Source organism: Cryptomeria japonica, chromosome 10, assembly GCF_030272615.1.
Source record: "Cryptomeria japonica chromosome 10, Sugi_1.0, whole genome shotgun sequence".
NCBI classification, from domain to species: Eukaryota; Viridiplantae; Streptophyta; class Pinopsida; order Cupressales; family Cupressaceae; genus Cryptomeria; species Cryptomeria japonica.
The window spans coordinates 217,587,263-217,603,751 of NC_081414.1; the positions used below are offsets into that span (position 1 = coordinate 217,587,263).

Below are 16,489 nucleotides of genomic sequence, written 5' to 3' on the forward strand. Positions count from 1 at the left end.
CTCCAAGACGAAAACTTTAATATCTTCAAAACTAGCTGTGACCTTGCGACGAAACTTTACCGGAATGCTTATCTAGCCAACCAGAAGCTTCAGGGAGAGTTTCACACCATTTCGTGCTCAAATAAAAACTTACTATAAATAGTAACCTCGCATAAATGCAAGGTTGAGACACCATTTTTCCCAACAAATCTCCCACTTGTCGAACACCTTGCATGAGCGGAAGGGAATGTCAACACAATGAATCAATTGCTAGGGGCCATAAGGCCCATAGACTCTGAACACCATCTGAACTTCTCTGTGCTCACAACCTTAGTTAAAGCATCTGCAACATTCATCAAAGTGTCCACCTTAACCAGCTTCACCCTACCATCTTCGACCATATCTCTAACAAAATGATACTGAACATCAATATGTTTGGTCCGGGCATGAAATGTCGGGTTCTTAGCTAGGCTAATTGCACTCTGACTGTCACAGTAAACTGTCACTGTACCTTGTTTTATTCCAATATCCGAACACAGTCTCTTAAGCCAAATGGCCTCTTTACAAGCATGAGTAGCTGCCATATACTCTGCTTCAGTAGTGGATAAAACAACCACAGCCTGTCGCTTACTCATCCAACTAATTGCACCACCAAACAAAGTAAACACATAAGCACTGGTGGATCTTCTGCTATCAATATCACCTGCCCAATCTGAATCTACATAACCATGGATATCAAGGGAAGTCATGTCTCCAACTGAATTACCATGATAACATAAAGAATACTCTGAAGTACCCTTCAAATATCTGAAAACTCTTTTGACTGCATCCCAATGAACTCTACCAGGATTAGACATATATCTAGAAAGTACTCCCACTGCTTGGGCAATGTCTGGTCTAGTACAGACCATAGCATACATCAAGCTTCCAACTGCACTCTGGTAAGGCACTCTGCTCATGTCTTCCATCTCCAATGGGGATGTAGGACAATCTGAAACAGATAGTTTCGTTCCAACTGTAAAAGGAACACTCAATGGTCTACAATTCTGCATGTTGAACCTCTGTAACACTGAATTCACATACTTACTCTGGCCTAGCCATAGCTTTCTGTTCGCCCTATCTCTTCTAATTTCCATCCCAAGAATGTGCTTTGCTGCACCAAGATCTTTCATTTCAAATTTAGCAGCGAGCTGAGACTTCAGTTCTGAAATCATACCTTTCCCTTTACCAATGAATAACATATCATCAACATACAATGCAATGAATAAGAAATGATCACCATAAGATTTATAATAAACACAGTGATCTGATTTAGAACGTTCAAATCCCAAACTCAACACATATGTATCAAATTTCTGGTACCACATCCTAGGACTTTGTTTGAGGCCATACAAAGATTTCTTCAATTTACAGACCAAATTACTTTTGCCTTTCACCACATAGTGCTCCGGCTGTGTCATATAAATATCTTCCTCCAAATCACCATGAAGGAAAGCAGTTTTCACATCCATTTGCTCAACCTCTAAATCATAAGCAGTAGCAATAGAAAGCAAAAATCTAATGGACGTCATTTTTGCAACAGGAGAAAATATCTCACCGTAATCAACACCCTCAACCTCAGAGTAGCCTTTTGCAACCAACCTTGCTTTATACTTTTCAATGCTTCCATCTGAACCAATCTTTTTCTTGAACACCCATTTACAACCAACAGGTTTTCGTCCTTTAGGCAATGGTACAAGATCCCATGTATCATTCTTTTTCAAAGCTGCCATTTCTTCCTCCATAGCAATCTTCCAGGATTCTGCATCATTCATACCTAATGCCTCTTCTACAGATTTTGGTTCATCCACACTAGTATTCAGAGCAAAAATACATTTCCAATCATCAGGTGAATACCTTTCAGGTGGTTGTCTATGTCCTGTAGACCTTCGAACAAGCTGAGTTGGAGGTTCTTCCTCCTCTTCTGAAGATTCAGAGCTAGACGAGCTCTCCTCAAATTCTTGCCTATCTAGGGGTCTCGATTCAACTCTTTCAGGTGTAGAAGGAAGTTGAATCACATCTTCTTTTTTAGTCTGTTCTGGCTGCAGTGTAACAGAAGGAGACTTAATTTCTCTAAAAATAACACTTCTACTGTGAATTACCTTTTGTGCAACAGGGTCCCAAAGCTTGTATCCTTTCACACCATAACTATACCCGATGAAGATACATTTCACAGCCTTGTTCTCCAACTTTGTTCGCTTCTCCTTTGGCACATGTGCATATGCCTCGCAACCAAAAACTCTAAGATGTCTCAATGAAGGCTTGTGACCTGACCATGCTTCCATAGGCGTTTTATCAACAAGAGCTGATGTAGGAGACCTGTTAATCAGGTAGCAAGCAGTGGCAACAGCTTCAGCCCAAAACTTTTGTTCAAGACCAGCACCACTCAACATACTCCTAGCCTTTTCCATCAGTGTCCTGTTCATTCTTTCTGCAACTCCATTCTGCTATGGAGAATACGGAGTTGTCTTCTGCCTGTTAATTCCACAGTCTTTACAGAATCTATCAAAATCATTAGAGCAAAACTCACCGCCATTATCAGTTCTCAAACATTTTATTTTCTTTCCAGTCTGCAACTCAACCATTGCTTTAAATTCTTTAAAACGACTAAAAACTTCAAATTTACTCTTTAGAAAATATACCCATGTCCTTCTACTAAAATCATCAATAAATGAAACATAATATGTGGATTTTCCAATCGAAGAGACATCTACTAGACCAAACACATCAGAATGGATAAGATCCAAAACACCACAAGTTTTATGAGAACTCGAGTAAAACTGAACGCGGTTTTGTTTTCCATAAATGCAATGCTCACAGAAATCAAAGTCAAGGTTACAGTCATTCAAACGTTCAACAAGGTTTTTATTTTTCAAGGTCCTTAGACCCTTTTCTCCAATGTGGCCAAGTCTCTGGTGCCATAACATAGTCTTCTCTGCAGGTAACTTTGCTTCAGATGAAAGTGCACCCTTAGGTACCCAAAAACCATTTCCATCTGCTGAAGGTGAAACCTTCAAATCTTCCAGTGAGGTATCCACAGATTTACTTTTTACAGAAGTGCTATTACACTCAACAGTGTATGCTTCAAGCTTATACAAAGTGCCAAACCTGACACCTCTAGCAACTACCATAGCACCCTTAATCATCTTACATCCTGTTTCAGAAAAGACTACCTGCACACCTGCATCTATTAGTTTGCTCACAGATAACAGGTTTCGTTTTAATCTAGGGATATGCAACACACCATTAATCCCTTTTATTCTACCATCAGAAAACCTGATTCTAACTTTACCTCGACCAACAATGTCTAAATGTGAATCATCACCCAAGTACACCTTACCTCCATTAAATCCTTCATATTCAGAAACCCAATCTCTATTGGAAGTCATATGAAAAGATGCACCTGAGTCAATTAGCCAGGCATCATTACCTGCATGAGTCGCCAAAGCCGCAATAAATGCATCGCCATCTTCCTTGTCGGACTCAGAATCAGAATTGAACTTTTTCTTTTTCTTCTTCTTTTCTTCTTTGCAGTCCTTACGGATGTGACCCGATTTACCGCAATTCCAGCAAATGACTTTGGACTTTCCAAGAGATTTCGATCTCCCTTTGGATTTGGACTTGCTGCGCTTCTCATTCTTCTTGCCTTTCTCCTTAGGTCTTCCACGAACGGTTAGGGCTTCCTTTGAACTGATGGATACCTTCCTTCGCATCTCTTCACCGAGTAGGGCATCCACCACGTCTTCAGATTTCAAAACAACAGAAGTACTACCGATAGCCATAACAAGAGAATCCCACGAATCAGGCAAAGAACAAAGCAAGATCTGACATTTCTCCTCCTCATCCATCTTAACACCGACGGATACTAATTGAGCCACAATCATATTGAATGCTTCTAGGTGGTCTGCAATTCGTCCACCCTCTTCCATCTTCAAGGAATACAATTTCTTTCTTAAGAAAATTTGATTTAATAAAGATTTCACTTGATACATCTCACCAAGCTTAGTCCATAGCTTCTTTGCAGAGTTCTCTTCATGGACATTGATTAGAACAGAGTCTGCCAGGCACAGTCTGATTAGACCCTTGGCTTTTCGGTCCATAACATCATACTGAGCTGCCGCAGTAGGATCTGAGGGCCTTTGGACATTCGCATCAACAGCATCCCAAAGATCTCGATCTATTAGCAGATCTTCCATCTTCAGCTTCCACATCTCAAAATTACTTCCATTAAATTTCTCCACCTCTATTCTCCCTGACGAACTCGCCATCTGAATATTCCTGCAACAGGATCAAAAAGTGTCTTCTGCACAAGCTCCCACTCAAATCTGGATTAGTTCAAAAAACCCAACTGCCCACAATTGAAACCAAAGGTGATCAGGCTCTGATACCACTTGTAAGGAAGTAAAGTAGCGGAAACAACTTCCTACACTAACCTTGAGAGGAGGGTAATGCAAAACTTTTTCAGATCGTTACAACAGTTACAGAAAATAGAAATAGATATAATAGCAATCATACCACAACACAATGATTTACGTGGGGAAAACCCTTTCGGGAGAAAAACCCCACCCTCCAAAAGCAGCTCAATATTTTATTCAGCAATCAAAAACAGATTACAAAATACTTGCAGAGCAAGCTCTTCGCAGGAGTAGCACTAATCAGAGATTCAGAGGCAACTCAATAGCCATAGGACTCTTACACACAACCTCTATCTCACACACCTCATAAATAGGAGATACAATACAAGAAACCGTCAAACGGTATTACAAAACCATGGGCTAAAACCACCCAATAAGGTGTAGCCGACCTTATCTCCCTTCTATGACATGTTAAAACACATATCAACATGTGTCACTCCCTTTTACAGCTCATTTATGTATTCGATACAAATTATTTTTCCTATTTCAGGAGTACAAACTTCCGGAGGCCATAACTTGAGAACCGGGTGTCCGATTGACGAACCGTTTGAAGCGCCGGAAAGCTCGCGAAGTGCTCTATCACCTCGTAACCCGCTTCGCCGGTTATGGAAAATTTTCAGGGCATTTTGGAGCCTCTAAAGTCCCCAAAATTAAGTTTAAACATTTTATTGCACCCCTCCAAGACGAAAACTTTAATATCTTCAAAACTAGCTGTGACCTTGCGACAAAACATTACCGAAATGCTTATCTAGCCAACCAGAAGCTTCAGGGAGAGTTTCACACCATTTCGTGCTCAAATAAAAACTTACTATAAATAGTAACCTCGCATAAATGCAAGGTTGAGACACCATTTTTCCCAACAAATCTCCCACTTGTCGAACACCTTGCATGAGCGGAAGGGAATGTCAACACAATGAATCAATTGCTAGGGGCCATAAGGCCCATAGACTCTGAACACCATCTGAACTTCTCTGTGCTCACAGCCTTAGTTAAAGCATCTGCAACATTCATCAAAGTGTCCACCTTAACCAGCTTCACCCTACCATCTTCGACCATATCTCTAACAAAATGATACTGAACATCAATATGTTTGGTCCGGGCATGAAATGTCGGGTTCTTAGCTAGGCTAATTGCACTCTGACTGTCACAGTAAACTGTCACTGTACCTTGTTTTATTCCAATATCCGAACACAGTCTCTTAAGCCAAATGGCCTCTTTACAAGCATGAGTAGCTGCCATATACTCTGCTTCAGTAGTGGATAAAGCAACCACAGCCTGTCGCTTACTCATCCAACTAATTGCACCACCAAACAAAGTAAACACATAAGCACTGGTGGATCTTCTGCTATCAATATCACCTGCCCAATCTGAATCTACATAACCATGGATATCAAGGGAAGTCATGTCTCCAACTGAATTACCATGATAACATAAAGAATACTCTGAAGTACCCTTCAAATATCTGAAGACTCTTTTGACTGCATCCCAATGAACTCTACCAGGATTAGACATATATCTAGAAAGTACTCCCACTGCTTGGGCAATGTCTGGTCTAGTACAGACCATAGCATACATCAAGCTTCCAACTGCACTCTGGTAAGGCACTCTGCTCATGTCTTCCATCTCCAATGGGGATGTAGGACAATCTGAAACAGATAGTTTCGTTCCAACTGTAAAAGGAACACTCAATGGTCTACAATTCTCCATGTTGAACCTCTGTAACACTGAATTCACATACTTACTCTGGCCTAGCCATAGCTTTCTGTTCGCCCTATCTCTTCTAATTTCCATCCCAAGAATGTGCTTTGCTGCACCAAGATCTTTCATTTCAAATTTAGCAGCGAGCTGAGACTTCAGTTCTGAAATCATACCTTTCCCTTTACCAATGAATAACATATCATCAACATACAATGCAATGAATAAGAAATGATCACCATAAGATTTATAATAAACACAGTGATCTGATTTAGAACGTTCAAATCCCAAACTCAACACATATGTATCAAATTTTTGGTACCACATCCTAGGACTTTGTTTGAGGCCATACAAAGATTTCTTCAATTTACAGACCAAATTACTTTTGCCTTTCACCACATAGTGCTCCGGCTGTGTCATATAAATATCTTCCTCCAAATCACCATGAAGGAAAGCAGTTTTCACATCCATTTGCTCAACCTCTAAATCATAAGCAGTAGCAATAGAAAGCAAAAATCTAATGGACGTCATTTTTGCAACAGGAGAAAATATCTCACCGTAATCAACACCCTCAACCTCAGAGTAGCCTTTTGCAACCAACCTTGCTTTATACTTTTCAATGCTTCCATCTGAACCAATCTTTTTCTTGAACACCCATTTACAACCAACAGGTTTTCGTCCTTTAGGCAATGGTACAAGATCCCATGTATCATTCTTTTTCAAAGCTGCCATTTCTTCCTCCATAGCAATCTTCCAGGATTCTGCATCATTCATACCTAATGCCTCTTCTACAGATTTTGGTTCATCCACACTAGTATTCAGAGCAAAAATACATCTCCAATCATCAGGTGAATACCTTTCAGGTGGTTGTCTATGTCTTGTAGACCTTCGAACAAGCTGAGTTGGAGGTTCTTCCTCCTCTTCTGAAGATTCAGAGCTAGACGAGCTCTCCTCAAATTCTTGCCTATCTAGGGGTCTCGATTCAACTCTTTCAGGTGTAGAAGGAAGTTGAATCACATCTTCTTTTTTAGTCTGTTCTGGCTGCAGTGTAAGAGAAGGAGACTTAATTTCTCTAAAAATAACACTTCTACTGTGAATTACCTTTTGTGCAACAGGGTCCCAAAGCTTGTATCCTTTCACACCATAACTATACCCGATGAAGATACATTTCACAGCCTTGTTCTCCAACTTTGTTCGCTTCTCCTTTGGCACATGTGCATATGCCTCGCAACCAAAAACTCTAAGATGTCTCAATGAAGGCTTGTGACCTGACCATGCTTCCATAGGCGTTTTATCAACAAGAGCTGATGTAGGAGACCTGTTAATCAGGTAGCAAGCAGTGGCAACAGCTTCAGCCCAAAACTTTTGTTCAAGACCAGCACCACTCAACATACTCCTAGCCTTTTCCATCAGTGTCCTGTTCATTCTTTCTGCAACTCCATTCTGCTGTGGAGAATACGGAGTTGTCTTCTGCCTGTTAATTCCACAGTCTTTACAGAATCTATCAAAATCATTAGAGCAAAACTCACCGCCATTATCAGTTCTCAAACATTTTATTTTCTTTCCAGTCTGCAACTCAACCATTGCTTTAAATTCTTTAAAACGACTAAAAACTTCAGATTTACTCTTTAGAAAATATACCCATGTCCTTCTACTAAAATCATCAATAAATGAAACATAATATGTGGATTTTCCAATCGAAGAGACATCTACTGGACCAAACACATCAGAATGGATAAGATCCAAAACACCACAAGTTTTATGAGAACTCGAGTAAAACTGAACGCGGTTTTGTTTTCCATAAATGCAATGCTCACAGAAATCAAAGTCAAGGTTACAGTCATTCAAACCTTCAACAAGGTTTTTATTTTTCAAGGTCCTTAGACCCTTTTCTCCAATGTGGCCAAGTCTCTGGTGCCATAACATAGTCTTCTCTGCAGGTAACTTTGCTTCAGATGAAAGTGCACCCTTAGGTACCCAAAAACCATTTCCATCTGCTGAAGGTGAAACCTTCAAATCTTCCAGTGAGGTATCCACAGATTTACTTTTTACAGAAGTGCTATTACACTCAACAGTGTATGCTTCAAGCTTATACAAAGTGCCAAACCTGACACCTCTAGCAACTACCATAGCACCCTTAATCATCTTACATCCTGTTTCAGAAAAGACTACCTGCACACCTGCATCTATTAGTTTGCTCATAGATAACAGGTTTCGTTTTAATCCAGGGATATGTAACACACCATTAATCCCTTTTATTCTACCATCAGAAAACCTGATTCTAACTTTACCTCGACCAACAATGTCTAAATGTGAATCATCACCCAAGTACACCTTACCTCCATTAAATCCTTCATATTCAGAAACCCAATCTCTATTGGAAGTCATATGAAAAGATGCACCTGAGTCAATTAGCCAGGCATCATTACCTGCATGAGTCGCCAAAGCCGCAATAAATGCATCGCCATCTTCCTTGTCGGACTCAGAATCAGAATTGAACTTTTTCTTTTTCTTCTTCTTTTCTTCTTTGCAGTCCTTACGGATGTGACCCGATTTACCGCAATTCCAGCAAATGACTTTGGACTTTCCAGGAGATTTCGATCTCCCTTTGGATTTGGACTTGCCGCGCTTCTCATTCTTCTTGCCTTTCTCCTTAGGTCTTCCACGAACGGTTAGGGCTTCCTTTGAACTGATGGATACCTTCCTTCGCATCTCTTCACCGAGTAGGGCACCCACCACGTCTTCAGATTTCAAAACAACAGAAGTACTACCGATAGCCATAACAAGAGAATCCCACGAATCAGGCAAAGAACAAAGCAAGATCTGACATTTCTCCTCCTCATCCATCTTAACACCGACGGATACTAATTGAGCCACAATCATATTGAATGCTTCTAGGTGGTCTGCAATTCGTCCACCCTCTTCCATCTTCAAGGAATACAATTTCTTTCTTAAGAAAATTTGATTTAATAAAGATTTCACTTGATACATCTCACCAAGCTTAGTCCATAGCTTCTTTGCAGAGTTCTCTTCATGGACATTGATTAGAACAGAGTCTGCCAGGCACAGTCTGATTAGACCCTTGGCTTTTCGGTCCATAACATCATACTGAGCTGCCGCAGTAAGATCTGAGGGCCTTTGGACATTCGCATCAACAGCATCCCAAAGATCTCGATCTATTAGCAGATCTTCCATCTTCAGCTTCCACATCTCAAAATTACTTCCATTAAATTTCTCCACCTCTATTCTCCCTGACGAACTCGCCATCTGAATATTCCTGCAACAGGATCAAAAAGTGTCTTCTGCACAAGCTCCCACTCAAATCTGGATTAGTTCAAAAAACCCAACTGCCCACAATTGAAACCAAAGGTGATCAGGCTCTGATACCACTTGTAAGGAAGTAAAGTAGCGGAAACAACTTCCTACACTAACCTTGAGAGGAGGGTAATGCAAAACTTTTTCAGATCGTTACAACAGTTACAGAAAATAGAAATAGATATAATAGCAATCATACCACAACACAATGATTTACGTGGGGAAAACCCTTTCGGGAGAAAAACCCCACCCTCCAAAAGCAGCTCAATATTTTATTCAGCAATCAAAAACAGATTACAAAATACTTGCAGAGCAAGCTCTTCGCAGGAGTAGCACTAATCAGAGATTCAGAGGCAACTCAATAGCCATAGGACTCTTACACACAACCTCTATCTCACACACCTCATAAATAGGAGATACAATACAAGAAACCGTCAAACGGTATTACAAAACCATGGGCTAAAACCACCCAATAAGGTGTAGCCGACCTTATCTCCCTTCTATGACATGTTAAAACACACATCAACATGTGTCACTCCCTTTTACAGCTCATTTATGTATTCGATACAAATTATTTTTCCTATTTCAGGAGTACAAACTTCGGGAGGCCATAACTTGAGAACCGGGTGTCCGATTGACGAACCGTTTGAAGCGCCGGAAAGCTCGCGAAGTGCTCTATCACCTCGTAATCCGCTTCGCCGGTTACGGCAACTTTTCAGGGCATTTCGGAGCCTCTAAAGTCCCCAAAATTAAGTTTAAACATTTTATTGCACCCCTCCAAGATGAAAACTTTAATATCTTCAAAACTAGCTGTGACCTTGCGACAAAACTTTACCAGAATGCTTATCTAGCCAACCAGAAGCTTCAGGGAGAGTTTCACACCATTTCGTGCTCAAATAAAAACTTACTATAAATAGTAACCTCGCATAAATGCAAGGTTGAGACACCATTTTTCCCAACAAATCTCCCACTTGTCGAACACCTTGCATGAGCGGAAGGGAATGTCAACACAATGAATCAATTGCTAGGGGCCATAAGGCCCATAGACTCTGAACACCATCTGAACTTCTCTGTGCTCACAGCCTTAGTTAAAGCATCTGCAACATTCATCAAAGTGTCCACCTTAACCAGCTTCACCCTACCATCTTCGACCATATCTCTAACAAAATGATACTGAACATCAATATGTTTGGTCGGGGCATGAAATGTCGGGTTCTTAGCTAGGCTAATTGCACTCTGACTGTCACAGTAAACTGTCACTGTACCTTGTTTTATTCCAATATCCGAACACAGTCTCTTAAGCCAAATGGCCTCTTTACAAGCATGAGTAGCTGCCATATACTCTGCTTCAGTAGTGGATAAAGCAACCACAGCCTGTCGCTTACTCATCCAACTAATTGCACCACCAAACAAAGTAAACACATAAGCACTGGTGGATCTTCTGCTATCAATATCACCTGCCCAATCTGAATCTACATAACCATGGATATCAAGGGAAGTCATGTCTCCAACTGAATTACCATGATAACATAAAGAATACTCTGAAGTACCCTTCAAATATCTGAAGACTCTTTTGACTGCATCCCAATGAACTCTACCAGGATTAGACATATATCTAGAAAGTACTCCCACTGCTTGGGAAATGGCTGGTCTAGTACAGACCATAGCATACATCAAGCTTCCAACTGCACTCTGGTAAGGCACTCTGCTCATGTCTTCCATCTCCAATGGGGATGTAGGACAATCTGAAACAGATAGTTTCGTTCCAACTGTAAAAGGAACACTCAATGGTCTACAATTCTGCATGTTGAACCTCTGTAACACTGAATTCACATACTTACTCTGGCCTAGCCATAGCTTTCTGTTCGCCCTATCTCTTCTAATTTCCATCCCAAGAATGTGCTTTGCTGCACCAAGATCTTTCATTTCAAATTTAGCAGCGAGCTGAGACTTCAGTTCTAAAATCATACCTTTCCCTTTACCAATGAATAACATATCATCAACATACAATGCAATGAATAAGAAATGATCACCATAAGATTTATAATAAACACAGTGATCTGATTTAGAACGTTCAAATCCCAAACTCAACACATATGTATCAAATTTCTGGTACCACATCCTAGGACTTTGTTTGAGGCCATACAAAGATTTCTTCAATTTACAGACCAAATTACTTTTGCCTTTCACCACATAGTGCTCCGGCTGTGTCATATAAATATCTTCCTCCAAATCACCATGAAGGAAAGCAGTTTTCACATCCATTTGCTCAACCTCTAAATCATAAGCAGTAGCAATAGAAAGCAAAAATCTAATGGACGTCATTTTTGCAACAGGAGAAAATATCTCACCGTAATCAACACCCTCAACCTCAGAGTAGCCTTTTGCAACCAACCTTGCTTTATACTTTTCAATGCTTCCATCTGAACCAATCTTTTTCTTGAACACCCATTTACAACCAACAGGTTTTCGTCCTTTAGGCAATGGTACAAGATCCCATGTATCATTCTTTTTCAAAGCTGCCATTTCTTCCTCCATAGCAATCTTCCAGGATTCTGCATCATTCATACCTAATGCCTCTTCTACAGATTTTGGTTCATCCACACTAGTATTCAGAGCAAAAATACATTTCCAATCATCAGGTGAATACCTTTCAGGTGGTTGTCTATGTCTTGTAGACCTTCGAACAAGCTGAGTTGGAGGTTCTTCCTCCTCTTCTGAAGATTCAGAGCTAGACGAGCTCTCCTCAAATTCTTGCCTATCTAGGGGTCTCGATTCAACTCTTTCAGGTGTAGAAGGAAGTTGAATCACATCTTCTTTTTTAGTCTGTTCTGGCTGCAGTGTAACAGAAGGAGACTTAATTTCTCTAAAAATAACACTTCTACTGTGAATTACCTTTTGTGCAACAGGGTCCCAAAGCTTGTATCCTTTCACACCATAACTATACCCGATGAAGATACATTTCACAGCCTTGTTCTCCAACTTTGTTCGCTTCTCCTTTGGCACATGTGCATATGCCTCGCAACCAAAAACTCTAAGATGTCTTAATGAAGGCTTGTGACCTGACCATGCTTCCATAGGCGTTTTATCAGCAAGAGCTGATGTAGGAGACCTGTTAATTAGGTAGCAAGCAGTGGCAACAGCTTCAGCCCAAAACTTTTGTTCAAGACCAGCACCACTCAACATACTCCTAGCCTTTTCCATCAGTGTCCTGTTCATTCTTTCTGCAACTCCATTCTGCTGTGGAGAATACGGAGTTGTCTTCTGCCTGTTAATTCCACAGTCTTTACAGAATCTATCAAAATCATTAGAGCAAAACTCACCGCCATTATCAGTTCTCAAACATTTTATTTTCTTTCCAGTCTGCAACTCAACCATTGCTTTAAATTCTTTAAAACGACTAAAAACTTCAGATTTACTCTTTAGAAAATATACCCATGTCCTTCTACTAAAATCATCAATAAATGAAACATAATATGTGGATTTTCCAATCGAAGAGACATCTACTGGACCAAACACATCAGAATGGATAAGATCCAAAACACCACAAGTTTTATGAGAACTCGAGTAAAACTGAACGCGGTTTTGTTTTCCATAAATGCAATGCTCACAGAAATCAAAGTCAAGGTTACAGTCATTCAAACCTTCAACAAGGTTTTTATTTTTCAAGGTCCTTAGACCCTTTTCTCCAATGTGGCCAAGTCTCTGGTGCCATAACATAGTCTTCTCTGCAGGTAACTTTGCTTCAGATGAAAGTGCACCCTTAGGTACCCAAAAACCATTTCCATCTGCTGAAGGTGAAACCTTCAAATCTTCCAGTGAGGTATCCACAGATTTACTTTTTACAGAAGTGCTATTACACTCAACAGTGTATGCTTCAAGCTTATACAAAATGCCAAACCTGACACCTCTAGCAACTACCATAGCACCCTTAATCATCTTACATCCTGTTTCAGAAAAGACTACCTGCACACCTGCATCTATTAGTTTGCTCACAGATAACAGGTTTCGTTTTAATCCAGGGATATGCAACACACCATTAATCCCTTTTATTCTACCATCAGAAAACCTGATTCTAACTTTACCTCGACCAACAATGTCTAAATGTGAATCATCACCCAAGTACACCTTACCTCCATTAAATCCTTCATATTCAGAAAACCAATCTCTATTGGAAGTCATATGAAAAGATGCACCTGAGTCAATTAGCCAGGCATCATTACCTGCATGAGTCGCCAAAGCCGCAATAAATGCATCGCCATCTTCCTTGTCGGACTCAGAATCAGAATCAAACTTTTTCTTTTTCTTCTTCTTTTCTTCTTTGCAGTCCTTACGGATGTGACCCGATTTACCGCAATTCCAGCAAATGACTTTGGACTTTCCAGGAGATTTCGATCTCCCTTTGGATTTGGACTTGCCGCGCTTCTCATTCTTCTTTCCTTTCTCCTTAGGTCTTCCACGAACGGTTAGGGCTTCCTTTGAACTGATGGATACCTTCCTTCGCATCTCTTCACCGAGTAGGGCACCCACCACGTCTTCAGATTTCAAAACAACAGAAGTACTACCGATAGCCATAACAAGAGAATCCCACGAATCAGGCAAAGAACAAAGCAAGATCTGACATTTCTCCTCCTCATCCATCTTAACACCGACGGATACTAATTGAGCCACAATCATATTGAATGCTTCTAGGTGGTCTGCAATTCGTCCACCCTCTTCCATCTTCAAGGAATACAATTTCTTTCTTGAGAAAATTTGATTTAATAAAGATTTCACTTGATACATCTCACCAAGCTTAGTCCATAGCTTCTTTGCAGAGTTCTCTTCATGGACATTGATTAGAACAGAGTCTGCCAGGCACAGTCTGATTAGACCCTTGGCTTTTCGGTCCATAACATCATACTGAGCTGCCGCAGTAGGATCTGAGGGCCTTTGGACATTCGCATCAACAGCATCCCAAAGATCTCGATCTATTAGCAGATCTTCCATCTTCAGCTTCCACATCTCAAAATTACTTCCATTAAATTTCTCCACCTCTATTCTCCCTGACGAACTCGCCATCTGAATATTCCTGCAACAGGATCAAAAAGTGTCTTCTGCACAAGCTCCCACTCAAATCTGGATTAGTTCAAAAAACCCAACTGCCCACAATTGAAACCAAAGGTGATCAGGCTCTGATACCACTTGTAAGGAAGTAAAGTAGCGGAAACAACTTCCTACACTAACCTTGAGAGGAGGGTAATGCAAAACTTTTTCAGATCGTTACAACAGTTACAGAAAATAGAAATAGATATAATAGCAATCATACCACAACACAATGATTTACGTGGGGAAAACCCTTTCGGGAGAAAAACCCCACCCTCCAAAAGCAGCTCAATATTTTATTCAGCAATCAAAAACAGATTACAAAATACTTGCAGAGCAAGCTCTTCGCAGGAGTAGCACTAATCAGAGATTCAGAGGCAACTCAATAGCCATAGGACTCTTACACACAACCTCTATCTCACACACTTCATAAATAGGAGATACAATACAAGAAACCGTCAAACGGTATTACAAAACCATGGGCTAAAACCACCCAATAAGGTGTAGCCGACCTTATCTCCCTTCTATGACATGTTAAAACACACATCAACATGTGTCACTCCCTTTTACAGCTCATTTATGTATTCGATACAAATTATTTTTCCTATTTCAGGAGTTCAAACTTCCGGAGGCCATAACTTGAGAACCGGGTGTCCGATTGACGAACCGTTTGAAGCGCCGGAAAGCTCGCGAAGTGCTCTATCACCTCGTAACCCGCTTCGCCGTTTACAGCAACTTTTCAGGGCGTTTCGGAGCCTCTAAAGTCCCCAAAATTAAGTTTAAACATTTTATTGCACCCCTCCAAGACGAAAACTTTAATATCTTCAAAACTAGCTGTGACCTTGCGACGAAACTTTATCGGAATGCTTATCTAGCCAACCAGAAGCTTCAGGGAGAGTTTCACACCATTTCGTGCTCAAATAAAAACTTACTATAAATAGTAACCTCGCATAAATGCAAGGTTGAGACACCATTTTTCCCAACAAATCTCCCACTTGTCGAACACCTTGCATGAGCGGAAGGGAATGTCAACACAATGAATCAATTGCTAGGGGCCATAAGGCCCATAGACTCTGAACACCATCTGAACTTCTCTGTGCTCACAGCCTTAGTTAAAGCATCTGCAACATTCATCAAAGTGTCCACCTTAACCAGCTTCACCCTACCATCTTCGACCATATCTCTAACAAAATGATACTGAACATCAATATGTTTGGTCTGGGCATGAAATGTCGGGTTCTTAGCTAGGCTAATTGCACTCTGACTGTCACAGTAAACTGTCACTGTACCTTGTTTTATTCCAATATCCGAACACAGTCTCTTAAGCCAAATGGCCTCTTTACAAGCATGAGTAGCTGCCATATACTCTGCTTCAGTAGTGGATAAAGCAACCACAGCCTGTCGCTTACTCATCCAACTAATTGCACCACCAAACAAAGTAAACACATAAGCACTGGTGGATCTTCTGCTATCAATATCACCTGCCCAATCTGAATCTACATAACCATGGATATCAAGGGAAGTCATGTCTCCAACTGAATTACCATGATAACATAAAGAATACTCTGAAGTACCCTTCAAATATCTGAAGACTCTTTTGACTGCATCCCAATGAACTCTACCAGGATTAGACATATATCTAGAAAGTACTCCCACTGCTTGGGCAATGTCTGGTCTAGTACAGACCATAGCATACATCAAGCTTCCAACTGCACTCTGGTAAGGCACTCTACTCATGTCTTCCATCTCCAATGGGGATGTAGGACAATCTGAAACAGATAGTTTCGTTCCAACTGTAAAAGGAACACTCAATGGTCTACAATTCTCCATGTTGAACCTCTGTAACACTGAATTCACATACTTACTCTGGCCTAGCCATAGCTTTCTGTTCGCCCTATCTCTTCTAATTTCCATCTCAAGAATGTGCTTTGCTGCACCAAGATCTTTCATTTCAAATTTAG

General features: G+C 40.6%; 1 pseudogene; it reads right to left on the bottom strand.

Annotated features, from left to right (window-relative positions):
* Positions 1 to 407: 407 nt before the first annotated feature.
* Positions 408 to 16,489, bottom strand: part of LOC131858865 (uncharacterized) — a 47,264-nt pseudogene continuing 31,182 nt past the window's right edge.